This window comes from Rhinopithecus roxellana, chromosome 2 (genome assembly GCF_007565055.1).
Source record: "Rhinopithecus roxellana isolate Shanxi Qingling chromosome 2, ASM756505v1, whole genome shotgun sequence".
In the NCBI taxonomy this organism is placed as follows: Eukaryota; Metazoa; Chordata; class Mammalia; order Primates; family Cercopithecidae; genus Rhinopithecus; species Rhinopithecus roxellana.
The window spans coordinates 188,621,301-188,642,046 of record NC_044550.1 but is presented as its reverse complement, the minus strand read 5'-3'; positions in this window follow the sequence as shown (position 1 = coordinate 188,642,046).

Genomic DNA, 20,746 nt, shown 5'->3' with positions numbered 1-20,746 from the left:
TTTACGTAATCCCATACTTCTTGCAGGCTTTGCTCATTTCTTTTTCTTCTTTTTTCTTTTGGTTTCTCTTCTCGCTTCATTTCATTCATTTGATCTTCAATCGCTGATACTCTTTCTTCCAGTTGATCGAGTCGGTTACTGAAGCTTGTGCATTTGTCACGTATTTCTCGTGTCATGGTTTTCATCTCTGTCATTTCGTTTATGATCTTCTCTGCATTAATGAGTCTAGCTGTCAATTCTTCCACTCTTTTTTCAAGATTTTTAGTTTCTTTGCGCTGGGTACGTAATTCCTCCTTTAGCTCTGATAAGTTTGATGGACTGAAGCCTTCTCCTCTCCTCTCGTCCAAGTCATTCTCTGACCAGCTTTGATCCGTTGCTGGCGATGGGCTGCGCTCCTTCGCAGGGGGAGATGCGCTCTTATTTTTTGAATTTCCAGCTTTTCTGCCCTGCTTCTTCCCCATCTTTGTGGTTTTATCTGTCTCTGGTCTTTGATGGTGGTGACGTACTGATGGGGTTTTGTTATAGGTGTCCTTCCTGTTTGATAGTTTTCCTTCTGACAGTCAGAAGGACTGTCTGTTGGTCTGTTGGAGATTGCTTGAGGTCCACTCCAGACCCTGTTTGCCTGGGTAACAGCAGCAGAGGTTGCCGAAGATAGAATATTGCTGAACAGCGAGTGTACCTGTCTGATTCTTCCTTTGGAAGTTTCCTCTCAGGGGTGTACTCCACCCTGTGAGGTGTGGGGTGTCAGACTGCCCCTAGTGGGGGATTTCTCCCAGCTAGGCTACTCAGGGGTCAGAGGCACACCTGAGCAGGCAATCTGTCCGTTCTCAGATCTCAACCTCCGCGTTGGGAGATCCACGGCTCTCCCCAAAGCTGTCAGACAGAGTCGTTCGCGTCTGCACCGGCTCCCGCTACTTCCCCTGTTGGTCTTCAGCTGTGCGCTGTCCCCAGAGGTGGAGACTACAGAGACAGGCAGGCTTCCTTGAGCTGCTGTGAGCTCCACCCAGTTCGAGCTTCCCAGCGTCTTTGTTTACCTACTTAAGCCTCAGCAATGGCGGGCGCCCCTCCCCCAGCCTCGCTACTGCCTTGCGGATAGATCGCGGCAGACTGCTGTGTTAGCAGTGAGGGAGGCTTCGTGGGCGTGGGACCCTCCCGGCCAGGATTGGGATATATTCTCCTGGTGTGCCTGTATGCTTACAGCGCAGTATTGGGGTGGGAGTTACCCGATTTTCCAGGTGTTGTGTGTCTCAGTTCCCCTGGCTAGGAAAACGGATCCCCTTCCCCCTTGCGCTTCCAGGTGAGGCGATGCCTCGCCCTGCTTCAGCTCTCGCTGGTCAGGCTGCAGCAGCTGACCAGCACCGATTGTCCGGCACTCCCTAGTGAGACGACCCCAGTACCTCAGTTGAAAATGCAGAAATCACCGGTCTTCTGTGTCGCTTGCGCTGGGAGTTGGAGACTGGAGCTGTTCCTATTCGGCCATCTTGCTCCACCAGTTTATAAATTTTAACAGCAGTCCAATTATTAAATTATTTGCTACATAATGTAAGTTAGCAGTGGTATCCTTCCCCTACAAATATTGGCAGTTGAATGCAAACTATTTGTAGCTTGTTTGGTATTGTCATCAATTGTCCAGTATTTCCCTATCAAGAGACAAAATAGACAATTTTGAAATTGACACTGTAGCACCAAAATGGAAACAGAGTCCATCATATATATTTACAGTGTTTGAAAAAAGCATCTGGTTCAATTTCAGGTATTCCAAAGCAAGAATTTCTTATAATTACAGACCTTACGTTATAAAAGTATTCTTAGAAATCACGTGGTCTAATGGTAATTAAACTTATTTTTGAGTGCCTACTCTGGAGCAAGGAGGGGCTAGTCTAATAGCAAACATGAAATGCAAAAGTCCCGAAATGGAAGCATGATTAGCATGTTTGTGCAAACAGCAAAGATGCCCAGAGGACAGGTAATGCAGAGAGAGCAAAAGAAACTTGGAAAAGGATGAGACCAGAGTATGTAGAAGGGGACAGCTCACACAGGTCCTTGTGATATCATTATGGAGCAAGCCGGAGAGGGCCTAAGTGATCAGATATCATTGAAGAGTCATAAGCAGGAAAGTGAACTGTCTTGACTTGTCTTTTTAAAAGCATTATTCAGGCTGTTCTGTTGAGAATAGACTGTATGGTAACAAGAGTATCAAAGAAGATCAGCTGGGAGGTTATTACAATAATGTAAGTAAGGAATGATAATGGTTTGGAACATGGTAGCTAACAGTGGGGCTGGCAGGAAATGATCAGAGTCTGGATGTATTTTTGAAAATAGAAGCAGAAGAATTTGTGTCACTTATGGACTGTGAGAAAAATAAAACAGTAAAAAATGAAATCAATTGTTTTATTTTAGTAGTAAAATATTTTATTTAATTAAAATAGTTAGAATAAGTAGGAACAGAATCAAACTGGTTAAGGAAGTGGTGATGAGCTCAGATCTCTCACCCAAGTCACCCCTTTGCCCTTGATGTCATTCTGAGGGCCTAGACCTGTGGATCTCTTCAGAGAATAGTTTGAAAAACACTTGTAGGGTGTACACATTTCTCAATCCGTATTTTTTTTATTTTTATTTTTTACTACAACTCAACTTAGTTTTTGTCTCAAACTTTTATTTCAAGTAATCATCAAAACCATGATCTTATTAAATCTCAGATAAACACTGTCATTTCAGGTATAGTAACTTTAATTTAGGTTAGTATCCTCTACAGCTTTTTGCATCCAGGGATTTATTATTATTATTATTATTATTATTATTATTATTATTATTATACTTTAAGTTCTAGAATACACGTGCAGAACGTGCAGGTTTGTTACATAGGTATATACATGTCTGGTGGTTTGCTGCACCCATCAACCTGTCATCTACATTAGTTATTTCTCCTAATGCTATCCCTCCCCTTGCCTTCCCCAACTGGCAGGCCCCAGTGTGTGATGTTCCCCTCCCTGTGTCCATGTGTTCCATTGTTCAACTCCCACTTATGAGTGAGAACATGTGGTGTTTGGTTTTGTGTTTCTGTGTTAGTTTTCTTAGAATGATGGTTTCCAGTTTCATCCATGTCCCGGCAAAGGACATGAACTCATTCTTTTTATGGCTGAATAGTATTCCATGGTGTGTATGTGCCACATTTTCCTTATCCAGTCTGTCATTGATGGGCATTTGGATTGGTTCCAAGTCTTTGCTATTGTGAATAGTGCTGCAACAAACATACATGTGCATATGTCTTTATAGTAGAAAGATTTACAATCCTTTGGATATATATCTAGTAATAGGATTGCTGGGTCAAACATTTGAAGTAGCTCTATCAAGTTCTCTATAGCACTCAAGGTGGATAAAAATGTGGTTTCATTCTATTGTACTTCAGTAAATTAAAGGAGACAAAACAGTTGAAAGAGGCATACATATGTAGAACATATCTCAATAAGAGCTGTTTATGAAAAACAGGTATTTCTGTTCTAAATCCTTGAGGAATCACCACACTGTCTTCCACAATGATTGAACTAATTTACAGTCCCACCAACAGTGTAAAAGTGTTCCTATTTCTCTACATACTCTTCAGCATCTGTTGTTTCCTGACTTTTTAATGATCGCCATTCTAACTGGCGTGAGATGGTATCTCATTGTGGTTTTGATTGGCACTTATCTAATGACCAGTGATGATGGACTTTTTTTCATATGTTTCTTGACCACATAAATGTCTTCTTTTGAGAAGTGTCTGTTCATATCCTTCGCCCACCTTTTGATGGGGTTGGTTTTTTTCTTGTAAATGTGTTTAAGTTCTTTGTAGATTCTGGATATTATCCCTTTGTCAGATGGATAGATTGCAAAAATTTTCCCCCATTCTGTAGGTTGCCTATTCACTCTGATGAGAGTTTCTTCTGCTGTGCAGAAGCCCTTTTGTTTAATTAGATCCCATTTATCAATTTTGGCTTTTGTTGCCATTGCCTTTGGTATTTTAGTCATGAAGTCTTTGCCTATGCCTATGTCCTGAATGGAATTGCCTAGGTTTTCTTCCAGGGTTTTTATGGTTTTAGGTCTTACATTTAAGTCTTTAATCCATCTTGAGTTAATTTTTGTGCAAGGTGTAAGGAAGGGGTCCTGTTTCAGTTTTCTGCATATGACTAGCCAGTTTTCCCAACACCATTTATTAAATAGGGAATCCTTTCCCCATTGCTTCATTTTGTTAGGTGTGTCAAAAATCAGATAGTTGTAGATGTGTGGTGTTATTTCTGAGGTTTCTGTTCTGTTCCATTGGTCTATATATCTGTTTTGGTACCAGTGCCATGCTGTTTTGATTACTGTAGTCTTGTAGCATAGTTTGAAGTCAAGTACCATGATGCCTCCAGCTTTGTTCTTTATGCTTAGGATTTTCTTGGCTATATGAGCTCTTTCTTGGTTCCATATGAAATTTAAAGTAGTTTTTTTCTAATTCTGTGAAGAAAGGCAACGGCAGCTTTATGGGAATAACTTTGAGTCTATATATTACTTTGGGCAGTATGGCCATTTTCACGATACTGATTCTTCCTATCCATGAACATGGAATGTTTTTTCATTTGTTTGTGTCCTCTCTTATTTCCTTGAACAGTGATTTGTAATTCCCCTTGAAGAGGTCCTTCACATCCCTTATAAGTTGTAGTCCTAGATATTTTATTCTCTTGGTAGCAACTGTGGACAGGAGTTCACTCATGATTTGACTCTCTGTTTGTCTATTATTGGTGTATAGGAATGCTTGTGATTTTTGCACATCGATTTTTTATCCCGAGACTTTGCTGAAGTTGCTTATCAGCTTAAGGGGTTTTTGGTCTGAGGCAGTGGGGTTTTCTAAATGAACAATCATGTCATCTGCAAACAGAGACAATTTGACTTTCTCTCTTCCTATTTGAATACCCTTTATTTTTTTCTCCTGCCTGATTGCCCTCGCCAGAACTTCCAATACTATATTGAATAGGAGTGGTGAGAGAGGAGTGGTGAGAGAGATTGTCTTGTGCTGGTTTTCAAAGGGAATGCTTCCAGCTTTTGCCCATTTAGTAAGATACTAGCTGTGGGATTGTCATAGACAACTCTCATTATTTTGAGATATGTTCTACATATGTATGCCTCTTTCAACTGTTTTGTCTCCTTTAATTTACTGAAGCACAATAGAATGAAGACACATTTTTATCCACCTTGAGGGCTATAGGGATCTTGATAGGGCTACTTCAAATCCCATTTGCCACTTAGAACTTGAGCAATTATTTAATTTATCAGCCAAAACTAGGACATGTTGTCATGGATAAATGTTACTGAAAAGCACATGTAAATCAGAAATGTCCTAGGCAAACTAAACTATATAATTATCTTACATCCAACTCTGATAACCATCTATCTTCTCTTGCTCTCATGCCACAGTGACACCCCAGAGCATTTACAAGGCTGCCATTTTTAGGTTTAACAGACACTTCTGGAGAGTATGGCCTCCTTTATACCTTCAGATGCCCAAACTTATCTGAGATTTTATTCTCCCAAACTTGGATGCTAAGGCTCAGGGTTGACATATCTGTGTTTTATTCTCCCAAACTCGGATGCTAAGGCTTGGGGTTCACAAGTCAGAGCACAAAGTCTCTTCATTCACTGTGATCTACTTTGACTTCCTGTCATTCTCATGTCTAAACCTCAGCCCAGAGTTTCAATCTTTTATAGTATGGGGATAACTTACCCAAAAAGTATTCTTCCAGAACTCCTAATTTTACCCATGGACTGTGACTTAAGAGTCAAGCATGTACAGTTTCTATTCACCAGCTTTACTAACATGACCTTGTGACTCAAATGGGCACTTGCATGCGGTTACAGGGAAGAATAAGGTGAAGTAAAAACACAATAGAAATTTATATATAAAATCATTCATGCAACATTGACCAAATAAAATCATTTTATAGATAGCATTACTTATATCCCAGATCACATAGCTAGATAATAGCAGAGTTGGGATGCCAAATTAGTTCTAATGCCTCTACTATTGGACTTGATTGTTTAGTGGTACCTTTAAAAGTCTGAATTGTTTAGTTCATGTTCTTATTGACTCCACATTCCCACAGAGTAATACTGTTTCATTTCTTAAATCTTTAAGCTTTTTAATATGCATGACAGCTTGAGATAAACTCAGAGTGTCTGCTTTCTCTCAATACATGCCATCTTCTTGATTTAATACACCATATTTTAAAGTTATCTCACTCTATTTTAAAGGCCACTTACTATAAAATATGTAGAGAAATAATTCAATCAGTTTAAGTGAAAAAAGGAAATCTTTATATAAGATAATATTGCTATACAAACTACAATGAATTCAAAAATCTATTTGATTCCAAAAATTATTGGAGTTTTATGATTTACTGAGTATAGTAAAATGTATCCACCACCTTACACTGAGTTTCAGAAGCTTAAATGTGTAAAAGGTTGAAATATTTGAAATTGATGGCATCTTGGGATAAAGATTATACTATTCCATTTATAAAATGACTATCAACCAATAGGGAACAATTCAGAACATGCTATGTTTCCAAGAGGAGGTAAATTGTAGCATGTAAGGCTAGAATACTGAAGACATAATTTAGCAACATAAAAAGGAAATAACCCATTTTGTGAATATGGAAAAATAATCTAAGTATAAACCTAAAGTTACATGTGTGTTCATATAAACCCCCTAATTCTGACTTAGAGTTTATCTAATTTAATTCAAAATATTTTATTGATTCTATTTGAATCTACATATGCAATAGGATTGGAAAAAAGAAACACAACTTGTTAAACTGAGCAACTGAATTTTCCTTAGGAGTAACTTAGCGAACTACCTATAACGCTAAAGTACAACAAAAATAAAAAGTAAAGGAAAATGTGCTCTTTCAAATCATTTACCTACTCATCTATTCATTTATTTGTCTTTTTTTAATATTGAGTATTGTTTAGGTTCTATTCTTTGAGGGCCAACGTAGTGAACAATACAAAGTACCCACACTCAGAATAACTTACAATCTAACGAGGGGAGGAGTCCATTTAGATAAATTTAAAAACAGCTACTTAGAACTATAATATGAAGTACTTTTGAGTTATGTAAAAATAAAATGGGTAAGAGGATAAAGAACAAAAGAGGTAGGGTGTGGAGGGGGCTATTTCAAATGTCATAGATCTCGTTCCCTCAGGAAGAGCCTGAGTCAAGGGTAACTTTCAAATGATTTATTGAAGTGTTTTCAGGCCAAGAGGTACAATGGAAGTGGATAAAGGAGAGGAAAAAAACATAACAAGAATATGTGGTATCAGCCAGAAAGTAGCTTCAGCCTAATTTCATAGGGAAGTTAGGGATATAAATTGCCTTGCAAACTTGACCTCATGTCTCTGTTAACTAGTGAGTGACCAGTGCTTCTTCATTAAGTATTTTGAAGAAGAGGGCAGAGTTTCAGGAGCTTCCTTCTCACTTTCCTTCTAGCCCTCACTCCACAGATCATGGAAAAAGTGTGAAGGTTCTACCAGCATAAATCCAGTGGACCTGCTTTAAGGTGGACCTGAGCTCTGTTTATAACTTGATCTTATAATTGTGAGTTTAACAGGGAGGACACTTTAGATCCTTAAATATCAGTGCCAAATCAGATTCTGCATCCAAGAATCCTCTAAAACCCTGGTATTCTCCTTTCCCAAATGTGTAGCTACCCAAATAAATGGCCATCGGTCCTTCTTTAGAGGAGCTCAGGAAATCACTGCAGCTCAGTCCGTGAGCTCTGGGACTGAGAAATGGCTCTTGTGGAGAAACTGAACAATGGATCACAACCTTCCTTTGGGGCAGGTGAGCTCCACTTCTTGTTTATTCTTGAACTTCTAATACGTAAGTATTAAGCAGTAAACTATTGGTTGCTTATCTGTCTTGCCCCAAGAATATGATGGATCCCATCACATCGTATCAAAAGCCACATGCCATTTGAATTAATTCTCGAGTATTTTCATATGTTTCTCCAATTTTACATAATTAATGTTACTAAATAATATTCTTCATATTATAATTTTGACAATTAAAAGTATATGTTAAAATGTTTAACATTTAAAATAACGCTTTTTTGTGTAAAAAAAGAGAACTATTATGCATTAGGCACTGTATTTGTCATTGTGTTAACTTAGAAATATAAGTACTGCATTCAATTGCTGTGGTAATTTTGGAGCGCCAAAGACAAGTTTTCTAAAACTCAGTTCTACCAGTCTCTACTAAAAACATTTGCCCTATAATACCTTTCAGTTTTGAAGTTCCACATTAACATTAAATAGGTTTTGTTGGCAAATATAAAAGCCCTCTATAAATATCATTTACATAATTATGTTCATTTGTGCAGAATGTCTTAGGTGTGTAATATTTTAGAAACTATATGTGCATGCATATATGTGTGTGTTTAGATATATAGAGAGAAATTAATATATAAATTATAATAACTTAGAACATCGATAATATTTTACCAATAACCATTTTTAGCTCATACAATGTTACTTTCTTTTCACTTTTTAAAATTTACTATCTTGGTCCTAAAATATAAACTTTTAAAAAATTTTTTAATTTAAATCTAGTCTTTCCAATACATGACTTTTTTTGCTTCCATAAAGGCCTCCTTGTAAAAGCTACAAAAGATTCTAACACTTCAAATAGTTCCCTCAGATATTTCGAAAAGTGTAAATGAATTTTTTAATCTTCTGGCAGATTCATAATGCCCTGCAGATGTGTCCCTGGCTGAGAAAATCACATGGACGTCTATAAGAGGAATGCTATCCCCCAACAGCTGCTGGATTGCTTCCGGTGCCTAAAGTGCTGTTCCCAGCTGCCATTTCATCCTTCCTAGAGTGCTTTTATGTTACAAACTTCAAGTTAGTAGAGCTTCTCTTATTACAGCAAATCAGGAGCAGCTTTCTTCTGACAAACTCCACTACATATGACCTGAGACTCAAATAAGAAAACAGCCACTGAGTCACTCCAAAAGTTACTTGTCAAAAGCAAAATTTCCCTGGGAGGAGAGAGACAGAGCCATGGAGAGAAGGCAGAGGAAGAAGTAGGGAGGGAAAGAGGAAGGGAATGTGAGAAGTTTACACTGAAGCAATTTGTTTACTGTATATTTTATGAGTAGAATGTGTTTATTCACCCGGAAAAGCCTGTATGCATAAGGAAATACCACTGAGGCATGTTCTTCAACAATATTTGTGCTGAGGAACCCCAAGGGCAGACAGAAAATGGAAATAATTCAATCTGAACATTGCTTAATGGTACAACTCAAAAATTTTCATCCATGAATCATGTCCTCTCATAAACTTAGTTTACAATATCAGATTTTTAACATTAACTTAAAGTGTTTACAATAGTATAGTTTAATTACATGAATTAAATTAGCACAAGTACATATAGCACAAATATATCCTGAGCATGACACTGGTTATTTCCTATCACCTGTACTATTCTATACACATTTTTAATGAGATGTGGCTTAATAGGTAAATTTTACTTGTTACCAGATGTCATTTTTTTTCTACAAGCATCAGACATTTTATTTCAGTACTTCATTTTTCAATTTCATTTTCTCATTATAAAATGTATTCATTTTAAAGATCTCCTACTTTAACAGGTATTCACTTCAGAGGGCTTTTCTGGAATGGATTTTCTACCAGGAAGGTAATTTATCATATTGAGTACTGTCTCTCAAGCAAAAAAGGAAATTGGTAGATAATAAACATTCTCAATATACCCTCTGTATTTGCAAGTGCAGTCTTTAAAATAAGACAGATACAGTTGAAGCGGTTTAAATGGTGTATGATGCAGTGCCTAACATGTGTATACATTTAGTCCAAACTATCTTTCTTGGCATACTGTAGTAAAGCATTTATAAAGTGTGAAACCTAGTCATGTTTTAAGATAACCTGAAGTGCCACTTTTATTTTACAACACATATACCTATTATAATAACATTCTATTTTAAGAAATCCTTACATAAAAACACAGCTTTATAATATATATATTATTTTTTAATGTTAATACATTTACCAAAGCTTTCTAAATTTTTTTATAGTTAATGTTTTTTTCTAAAAATTGATTTTAAAATCAAATTTTATGTATATATCCATTTTCAGGAAAAAAATGTTAAAGACTACATCTAACATGGAAGTTCATGAGAAAATTGGCATGTAACATGAGTCTTTTGGTATTGAGGTCTCATTTGAGGAGAAAATCTGTATCTCTTTCTGCATCTAAGTTTCAAATTATATTTTAGGAACATGTATTGAATGGGAAATTGGAAAATACATTTTACAAAAGCATTTTGATTGGCTTCCTAAGCCTTCTTTGCCATTCTGGTTGCGCAGAAACTTCTGATACGTGGAGATAGTGATATCGTATGTTGAACAGCCAAGGCCTTTCCAGAACTTCATTCATTCATGTAGCACAAACTCACCAAGTACCACTGTGGACCACAAACTTATTTTTAACCTGATATGAATTCAGCAGTTTTCAAAAACAGTCTTTTCTCCATGGTACTTAATTCTATTTTGATATTTTTTAGGTAAACAAATATTTCGGAGAGTACCATGAGCCATAAAGAATATTAAGCCATGTAAGGGATGGAGACTGACTTAGGGTTGTAGACTGGGGAGGGGTTTTAAAATATTTTGGTTAGAGAGAGGCTTGCTGAGAAAAGGATATATGAACACAGAATGACATCACAAGAAAGAGTGAATCATTCAAAGATCTCAAAAATGGTGTTCCAGGTGAGGGAAGAGAAGAATGGGTGGAGAGACAAGAAACTTAGAAAAGATCAGCTGGAATCTAGCCTTCATTTATTCTAGCTGAAAAGGGAAGGCATTAAAGGTTTTAAGCAAGGAAGTAGCATGCTAAGATTTAAAATTTTAAAAGATCACATTAGAGAGAAATATTGTGAGCATTCCAAGGAGCTATGAGCAAGTTGAAGGCAAGAATAATATCTAGAATCTATACTTTTGTATCTCCATTACCCAATGCAGCCCTAGATATCATGATACTCAATAAATGCTTGCATAATTACTGATTTCAAAACAGTTATGAAATCGTAAGAGACAGAAGGCAACCTTAATCCTACCCCTGGTAGTGTTCTAGTTCTTTGAGAAAATATTTTAACTGTTGGTCTATTATTTGTAATAGGGAAAATATATTCTTTCATTATTTGTATGTTATTTACCAAAGAATTTCATTTTTAGGAGTAAAATTCCAGTAACAGGTCATTACCACTGTCCACATTGTCCAAAAGGTAAATTTCCTTTATCTGGCAGCAAAGCAGTTTCTTTATACCCACTGAAGCAGCATGATTTGTAAATATGATTTTCTAGAATATTTACTCATTATCCACAGATAACTTGGTATGTTCAATATATACTTTATTTAAAGGAATATAATAGTAATATATTATAAAGGTTTCTATATTAAATCTTTCACTGTGTACACACGAAACAGTGAATAAAGACTACAATAATTTCTCATAGGAATCATATAGTCAAAGCCTCTATCAAAATTAAAGGGTGATTTTATTTTGAAATTTTTTATTTGACTAAATGTTTTCATACTTGGATCTAATTCCTGGTGAAACTGATAGCACATATTTAGAAACGATACATTTTTTAGCATAGTCATTATGCAGGCATTCTTTCTTCTGGGAGTGTTTTATACATGAGTCCCTTTTTCATGCTTCACTCATTTTCAATCACATTTCAGTTTCACTGTTTGGAGAATAAAGCCTTAATTCATTGACACATACAATTTACCACACTGATGTTTGGGTGGACGTTTTTTTTTCTCTTAAAATGCTCACATACACATACTGCTGCAACATCAACCGCCTTTGGAAAACAATCTAGTAATGATAGCTACCAGTTCTGTTATCTGTCAGAAACTTGATGGCTGCAGCTCGGCTGCCCTGAAGCATTCACTGTGTCATAGCTCTGTCCTTTTACTCTCTTCCTCTCTGTTAATTTGGTTACTGTGCTTCGGTTTTCAATTCATCCCAGTAGTAAGTTTATACAACAGACCAGGATCTTTCCAGCTTTTCTTTGTACTATGCAAGGTGAAAAAAAATACAAGTGACCTGATTCTTAGGATCAAATATACAGAAAACTCTCCAGTATAGAAAAGTGTAGACATAGAGATGAAAATAATGGAAGACAGCAAAAGAAATATAATGAAGGAAAACACAATTTGGGACTACTTACCCTGCCATTAATCCCTGACCTAATAAAAATTGATACATGTTAAAAGAGATTCTCTAATCTAATCATATATTCAGTCACTTCAGTCCTGTTAAACATCTGTCTTGTGCCAGGCTTTACACTAGTGCTTAGATTAGAGTGATGAGCAGGACAGATTCCTTATTTCTTAAGAAACTTAGATTTTCGTAGTAAATATATACTGGTAAAAATGTAATCCCAATGTAATGAGAGAAATGTTACCATGGGAGAAGTGTGAATTAATTAAATATTTTTTCAAGCTTTTTTGTAGCACCTTAAAAGAATATCTCAACCAGATTTGGGGGTCAATAAAGGTGCCTATAAAAAGTTATATTTAAACTGAAACCTTAAATATGAATAAGATTCTTGTCAGAAAGGGCTCTGGGCTAAAATTTCAGTATGTGCTGCATATCAGAGCCAAGAGATAACATAGCCTTTCTCAGGGAATACAAGCTTAGTCTGGCTGAAGGATGGAGGGTAAGAGATGAGTGAGAAAAGACAAGGGTGGAGAAGTAGACAGAAGGCAAGGGTACGTAAGTAGCAGGAGCTCTATCAAATCGTGCAGGGAATTTGACCAAATTCTGTGATCAATGGGAAGCCACTGAAATGTTTATGCAAAATCACTCAGAAGGTTGAATTTGGGAAGAACTGAAAGGAGTTAAAAATATGACAACTGCGGAAATGGTAATTAAGAAGTTTCTGTAGTAGCTAGGCAAGAGAAAAGCTAACCTGTTCATATTGAGGCTAGAGAAAAGTCGATAGGTTGGACAGATATTTAGGAGAGAGAACAAATCTTATTCTCCCAGGCAATTCATGAAATATTGGAAGAATGAAGAGTTAAGAATGATTTCCAGTCTCCTGACTCAAGTAGTTGCTGTCATTGCTGATGGGTAACACAAGCAGTCAGTAAATATCAGACCAAGAGTCTGAACAGCATACGCTATTCCCCTGGTTACTCAGGGTATGTTTTAGAGTTTCTAATTGTTCCAGAAATCTAAACCCTTGTGATTTTCTGTTATGGACCGAATCATGCTCCTACAAAATTCAGATATCTATCTCCCAGTGTGACTATATTTGGAGACAAGACCTTTAAAGAGGTAATTAAGGTTAAAGAGGTGATAAGGGTGGGCCCTAATTCAATATGATTGGTGTCTTCATAAGAGGAGATTAGGACATTTAGTGACACCAGGTGTGCGCATATACGAAGAAAATGCCATGCAAGAACATGTTGAAAGGAGAGTCATCTGCAAGTCAAGGAAAGAGGCCTCAAGAGAAAACAACCTTATGGACACTTTGGTCTTAGACTTCCAGCCTCCAGAACTGTGAGAAAACAACTCTCTGTTGTTTAAACCACCAAGTATCTGTTAACATTTTGTTATGGCATTCCTAACAAATTAATATACTTATACTCCCTAAAGCAGAATTCATCTAAATAGCAAATTCACCATAAGCATATCAAAAATGAATCATATTGGTCAAAGATCCTGTTAAAGTTCAGGTTTAAAATAAACATTAAAAATACAGCTTTTGCCTGGGTGTGGTGGTTCATGCCTGTAATCCCAATGATTTGGGAGGATGACGTGGGCAGATCGCTTGAGCCTAGCCTAGGCAACCTGGCAAAACCCTGTCTCTACAAAAAATACAAAAATTAGCCTGGCACACATCTGTAGTTCCAGCTACTTGGGAGGCTGAGGTAGGAGGATCTCTTAAGGAGGAGGTGAAGGTTGCAGTAAGTAAGCCAAGGTCACACCACTGCACTCTAGCCTGGGTGTCGTTCTGTCTCAAAACAAAACAAAACAAAACAAAACAAGCAAACAACAGCAACAAAAATCCTTTTAAGGATGAATAGCAAACATATATTAACTATATATCAGTAATATAACAAATATTCTTTCTCAGTTAATGTCATTGTAAGTAAATTCAGCATTTGTTCACGTCAATGGAAAATGTCCCAAGAAATTAATTATAACACATTAGTTTACTTAACACACTAAACTCATTCAATTAATGATTCATCCAGTGATTCTTGCATAGGTGGGCTTGAGGGTGGTGTCTCCTCCATCTCCATCAGCCCCCTATCATTTATATTCGCTGAAAAAATAATGGGCTTCCCAAATAAACTCAGTCATAAATCAAGTCTACTAACCCATTTTCCACCCAGATTGCTGTCCCTAAAATTCTGTTTCATAAAGTTTCTTGTACTACTATTAATCTTCTGCAGGTTTTTAATGTTTTCTTGGTTTCCTGGTTATCTGTAGCAGTTTCAAGGCTATATTGGGAAATTAAATGAATGGCCCAGCAGTTTATCAATTTTCACTGGGCTGTAATTATTTACACAAGTGATTTCTACTTTCATAAATTCATAACATTATGTAAATTAAACCTCACATATTATAATATTTTTTCAAAAGTTATGTACAGTATATCTAGGATTGTCTACATTATTTGCACTATTTGCTATAATCAAGTAAAAGTAACAGCTGTACTCTCTGAAATCAGAAGTGTTGAATTTACGAATAACCTTGCTCTGAGACTATTCTGAAGATAAGCATTAGTAAAATTTTAAGAGGATGTTTTTTAAATAAATTGCATACATAAACATCAAATATTTTGGAGTTAGTTACCTATTATTATGTGGAAATAAAATAGCAAATGATGAAAAAACTCCTTTGCTGTCCTCCTATAACATTTTCTATGTTTTAATTTCGCACAGTTATTTGCAGTTGCCTTCTATTCCCTAATATATTATAGAAACTAGAAAATAGCCTTGTGTTATTTGCTTTGATTCCTACACAGTGCCATTCAAAATGGTACATACACAATATACATTTCCAGATTAAACAAAACCAACTATACCACCATATATAGAATTACTGAAAATCACAACATTTTTTGTAGAGAGCCTGGTGATGCCAGAGAGACTAAGGAACATACTAGGCATTATTCCTGTCAATGCAAAAATGAAACATGTGCTCCAACTAGACTTCATTATTGATGTAAATCTCACCAGATGGCTATTACTAACAAAGAAAATAAGCTTAAATTGCCTTGAAGGAAAAATCCACAAGGAGGTTTTATTCTTTTTAATTATTAACATCAAAGGGTGAATTCAGTGGTATTAATCCAGGTTTTCAAGAGAAGGCACACTACCTTTGGAAATACAGTTCCACGGGGATCAATTTATAAAACCAATACAACTGAAAATGCAACACTGTTTAACAAGTCTAAAGAAAAAAATAGTTTAAAACTGCTGCATAAAGTAATCTAGTCATCTAGTCTTTTTCTGAATTATTATTTCAATAGGCTCATAGAAAATATATTTACGGCTCAAAACTACTGTTTGATGGTGATAAGAATTTCTGTTCTCTTCCACATCGTATGTATCATAAAGGATCTTTCCCCAAGTCTAATCCATTGAGTGATTTGGGTTATGTGTCTGTGTGTGTGCACCCTTTCCATGGTGGTAGAAGTGAAAAAGTGTCAAAAGACAAAAAAGAAAAAGATGCAAAAAGTATTTTACTGCCATTGTAAATGTTGTATAATGACATCTTTGAAATACAGAAGTTACAGTTATTTAATATGCAAACCAAAATGGAAATAGCACGTCAATCCAAAAGGGAATTTATGAGTGCTTTGGTTTTGAAATTTAGATTCCTAAGATACAGAGTAGACTCTGAAATATTGGTCCCTACACATCCAGATGTCAGTTTTTTGGGGGTTTTTTTGTTTGCTTGTTTTTGTTTTGTCCCTCATAGTCAGTTGAAGAGCGAAGAAAGCACAAAATAGAACCAGGGATAGAGCTTGCCTGAAATGGAATACTGGAAGGAATTTTTTTTTTTTTTTTTTTGAGACGGAGTCTTGCTCTGCCGCCCAGGCTGGAGTGCAGTGGCCGGCTCTCAGCTCACTGCAAGCTCCGCCTCCTGGGTTCACGCCATTCTCCTGTCTCAGCCTCCCGAGTAGCTGGGACTACAGGCGCCCGCCTCGTCGCCCGGCTAGCTTTTTGTATTTTTTTTAGTAGATATGGGGTTTCACCGTATTAGCCAGGATGGTCTCGATCTCCTGACCTCGTGATCCGCCTGTCTCGGCCTCCCAAAGTGCTGGGATTACAGGCTTGAGCCACCGCGCCCGGCCAGGAATTTTTTAATGAAGAAAAATAAGAGCAAATCACAGACTAAAGCCACAGGGAATATTGATGGGTTTTCATGAGACAAAAAGGAAACTCTATTGACCTTTGAGCCTTTGAGCTAGTTGTTACTGAAGAATGTATGAAGAAGTATTACTCAGAGTCAGGAGATGGAAAGCAAAATAAAGGTTATAGGACTTAGGAGACTGCTCATGAGCCGTCAGACACCATGTAGATTACATGTATTTTCAAACACCAAATTCCTACTGCTCCCAGAAATCTGGACAGACTCTTTCTTTAGTAAATATTTAACCTATAGACTATTGTAATAATTCACAAGATTTTTTAATGATATGAAATAAATTTACTGTTTTGTTTTTAAAAACTGCATACTGTCAGGTAAACAATATGCATAGGCCTCATGTTAACATTCATTTGAATTGATACAACTGAATATTATGCAATGCGTAAGATTTTCCAACATCTAAATGCTCTATATTTCTTTATCTTTTGTGAGCATTAGGAGCTTACAAGAACAGTGTCATCTAAGCAAACAGTAACAATTTCAATACAAGAAGATAGTGCCCTAAAATAAGAGTACAGCTAATTAACCATCACTTGAATATTTAGGACAAGTAAGTAGAATACATTCATTTAACAAAACTAATGTGCAATGGTCTCTTTTTACTGTAGTATATGTGTTCTATTTAAGACTGGAGCTATGAACATGAAATTCACTAATTTAATTATGAGTTACTGTTAAAAATTTCACAAAAACATGACCTAAAGAAACTGAAAAGCGTTTTCAGTTACCAAGATTAAAAATTTTTAAGGGTATGGTGGCTAGTGCCTTAGTCCCACCTAAGTGGGAGGCTGAGGCAAGAGGATTGCTTGAATCCAGGAATTAGAGGCCATAGTCCACTATGATTGCACCTTTGAATAGCCACTGCATTCCAGCCTGGAATTCTTTTTAATTTTGGCCACTATCACACAGCTGTACAGCTGGCATATATATTTTTTTTCAATGACATGTGGCAACATCACAGATTGAAGAGTTTTTCTTATGTGGACAGTAGACGTTAGAATCACATTGCCACACTATTTCCTCTAAGTAGCATGATGCTTTTCCTTCTTGCAAACAAACCAGGTGATAATTTGAAAATTTTATACCTATCTTGGCACCTGCAACATGTGTCACAAAGTTTAAATAACAATATACTGCCAGTTTGTTATCTCTCTAGCTTGCATCAAATACTCGTGTTTATGGTGCCTCTTACATTAGTGCTAACATCAATACAAGATCTAGGGTATACACACGCATGATACATATGAAGGGATAGTTTTGTTTTCATAAATAAATGCTAAATTTCAACGCCTTTCACTATTTAATTAGATTTTTTCAAGGATTCACAAAGGAGTTTCACAACTTCTATCAAATGTTTGAAAATGATTCAGAGCATTTTCTTTCACAGGAACATTCTGCACTTGCAATTTTTCTCCTAGATAATTGCACTTCGAGTTTTAGTTCAGAGATTTGGACATTTTCTTCAAAGTTATCTTTTTAGGAGAACTACTGAATTTATGTGAGTAATAGAATGTACTATTCCAATTGTAACTCTGGAATGCACAAAAAGCATACAGTTTTATTCCTTTTGTTATGATAGAATAAAATATAACAGTGTTTCATTAGTTAATATGGCCAGCTATAGTATCAACACACAATCGAAAAGCAGTACAATTTCTGTGATTTCTCTATCAAAATAGAATTTTTTGAATTTACTGTTTCTCACTTGTCTCAGTGTAAAATTGTTTTGACTTACTTGAAAATAAGAATTCTCTTCATCAACACAAACATGCTTCTCATTGCTCTTCAACACCCACTACTGGCATGGCCAAGCTATTTTACCTTGCTCACTAAAATAAATTCTCTTCTGCCTTTGACCTTGATTAGCATTCTCTTTCCCTTTGAGAATGTACCAAATATTCTCTAGGCACCCAAACATCACTCCTGTTATAGCCCACACATGTAGGTCACATACTATTTCAGTGAGTTTACTAATAAGCAAATCAGGAAACATTCTTATTGATGAATATTGACATTATCTAATCCTTTTATGTTATATATATAGAAACATTGAAACTATTGAATAAAACCTTGTATATAAGTTTGAAGTTTCTTAGATAAACAGTTTAATAAAGAAAATTGCTAGCAATTTACTGTTTATTAAATACTGTGTTAGAAATTATAAAGGCACAAATGATTTAACTTTACAGCAAAATATCGGGTAAAATACAAATGCATTTGTGTGACTGTGTCTCAGTTATTATCATGCCAATTTAAATTGTTAGCTGTTCTGAGCTCAGCTGTTCATTTTGACTTTAGTCCAGTTACACCCAAGGCAGCCTCAGAATGAGAGCTCCCAACTCTGGGGGAGCTGGCCTCATTAGTCTTCAGAATTTTTTGACATACTTAAAACTCACTCTGGAAGATCTCAGGAAATTTTCTAAGAACAAATTTGCAGAATAGTTGATTCCAGCACGTCCGATCTTTTGCTATAACTACTCTCCTTCCTCAGATGAAAGATGAGCCTTAAGATTTGGGGGGTTGCCAGACAGGAGGCAGTCACAGAGAAATGGAATGCAGAGAAGAAGAATTGCAGGAACTGAGTGGAAATGAGCGGCTGGAGGGTTTGTCCGTGAGGGTGCCAAGTTTGTTTGGGCAGAAAGTAGTGGTGAAAAGTCAGAGAAATAAAAAAGAGGAGGAAGAAGGCCCAGAAGAGAATAGGGTTGCAGATTGATAGCACATCAACTAAAATGATGGTACCTAGGGGGCTTTAAAGTAGAGCAGATGTTAGAATAATGAAAGCATTTTGATAGTCACGACTCCAGAAATAATCCACACACTCAGATGAGGAGGGGAAAACTTACTTTGTGATAACTTCGACGAGATAGAACTTGGGACTTCACATATTAGAGACTTCAAAATCTCTCTCTTTAAGGGCACATGAACTGAATCTTAATTCACGTTGGCAGGTTGAAGGTAGAAGGGCTCCTATTTCAAAAACTGTGAATACATGTGAATACGTGGGTTCTAAAAAGTAATCCCATTAATTAACTCAACAAAAAATACTGTCCTCATCCAGCGCTTCCACGTGTCAGACTCTGCACTGCGTGCAGGAAGAACTATGTTGATGCTGGCTCCCTGAGAACAGCTCCATTGAGGATCTTTTTAAAGGTCGTTGTGTTATATTTCTCTTCTAGTGTTCCTAAGCCTTCAGTAAAATCTTGTTAAACATTACAACCTGTTCTCAGTGATTCCTGTGGGGAACTGAAGAGGCAGCTCACTGCCCAAAATTGGAAGGAAGCAGTTCGGACCAGTAGCAGCTGCCTTTGAAAAGTTAGACTGAACACAGAGGATGACACGACATGCTACAAGGGCCTGGTAAACCGTGAGCAGAATGGTGGGCAGGATTCTAGGTCAAGGTGGTTGCTGGATGTGGCAAACAGTGACCTGAACAAATATATATGCATTCCCTGGAGAATGCCAGAAGGTCAAAAGTAGTATACTCTGGTAGAAGCCCAAATAGAGTGTAGTCAGGTGAAACTTCAGCTCTCTGCTGTGCCTTAGAGGGAAGGATTATGACACATCATCTACTCTATCCTAGGATATTTCATTAGCATTATTATTAGATTAATAACTGTGTATTTAATTATACATATTGTGAATGCATCATCATTTTTTAAAAAGAGTAAATACATCCAAGATTAGTTTTTATTTTGGTGTATTTGACTAGTGTAAAATTCTATGGCTTAAAAAATTTAAAGGCTATACAGGCCTCAAACTAAGTAATTTTAATTATGTATTCACCTATTAATTATAACTTCTAAAGTCTACTAATTCCTAGCTAACTCCTTTTCTCAGTAAAATCTAGACTATTATTTCTCAAATGCCTGAATAGTCTCATGGACTTTGGTCATTCTCTGGCAGGAAAACTAATGAAACTCAGTAGCAAATCTAGAAACGAATCTGACCATCATTCTCAGACTATATGTGAACCAGGGCTTTGAGTAGATTGGCAAGTGAGGGAGAGGAAACAAGAAGAGGCAATGAAATGAAGAAGTGAGCGAATTGTAATGATAATAGAATAGGGAGACTTCCCTACCCCTTTTTCTCCATTTTGAACACAAATGCAACTCTAGGTACATTTTAAGCATGAATGGACTCTACGCTGGATGTACCTACACATGCTGACACACACAGAAAATCATTTAATGTATATATCCCTCATCTCTTGAAAAGAAGTCATATCTTCCTGAAGTCCTGTAGTCTATATA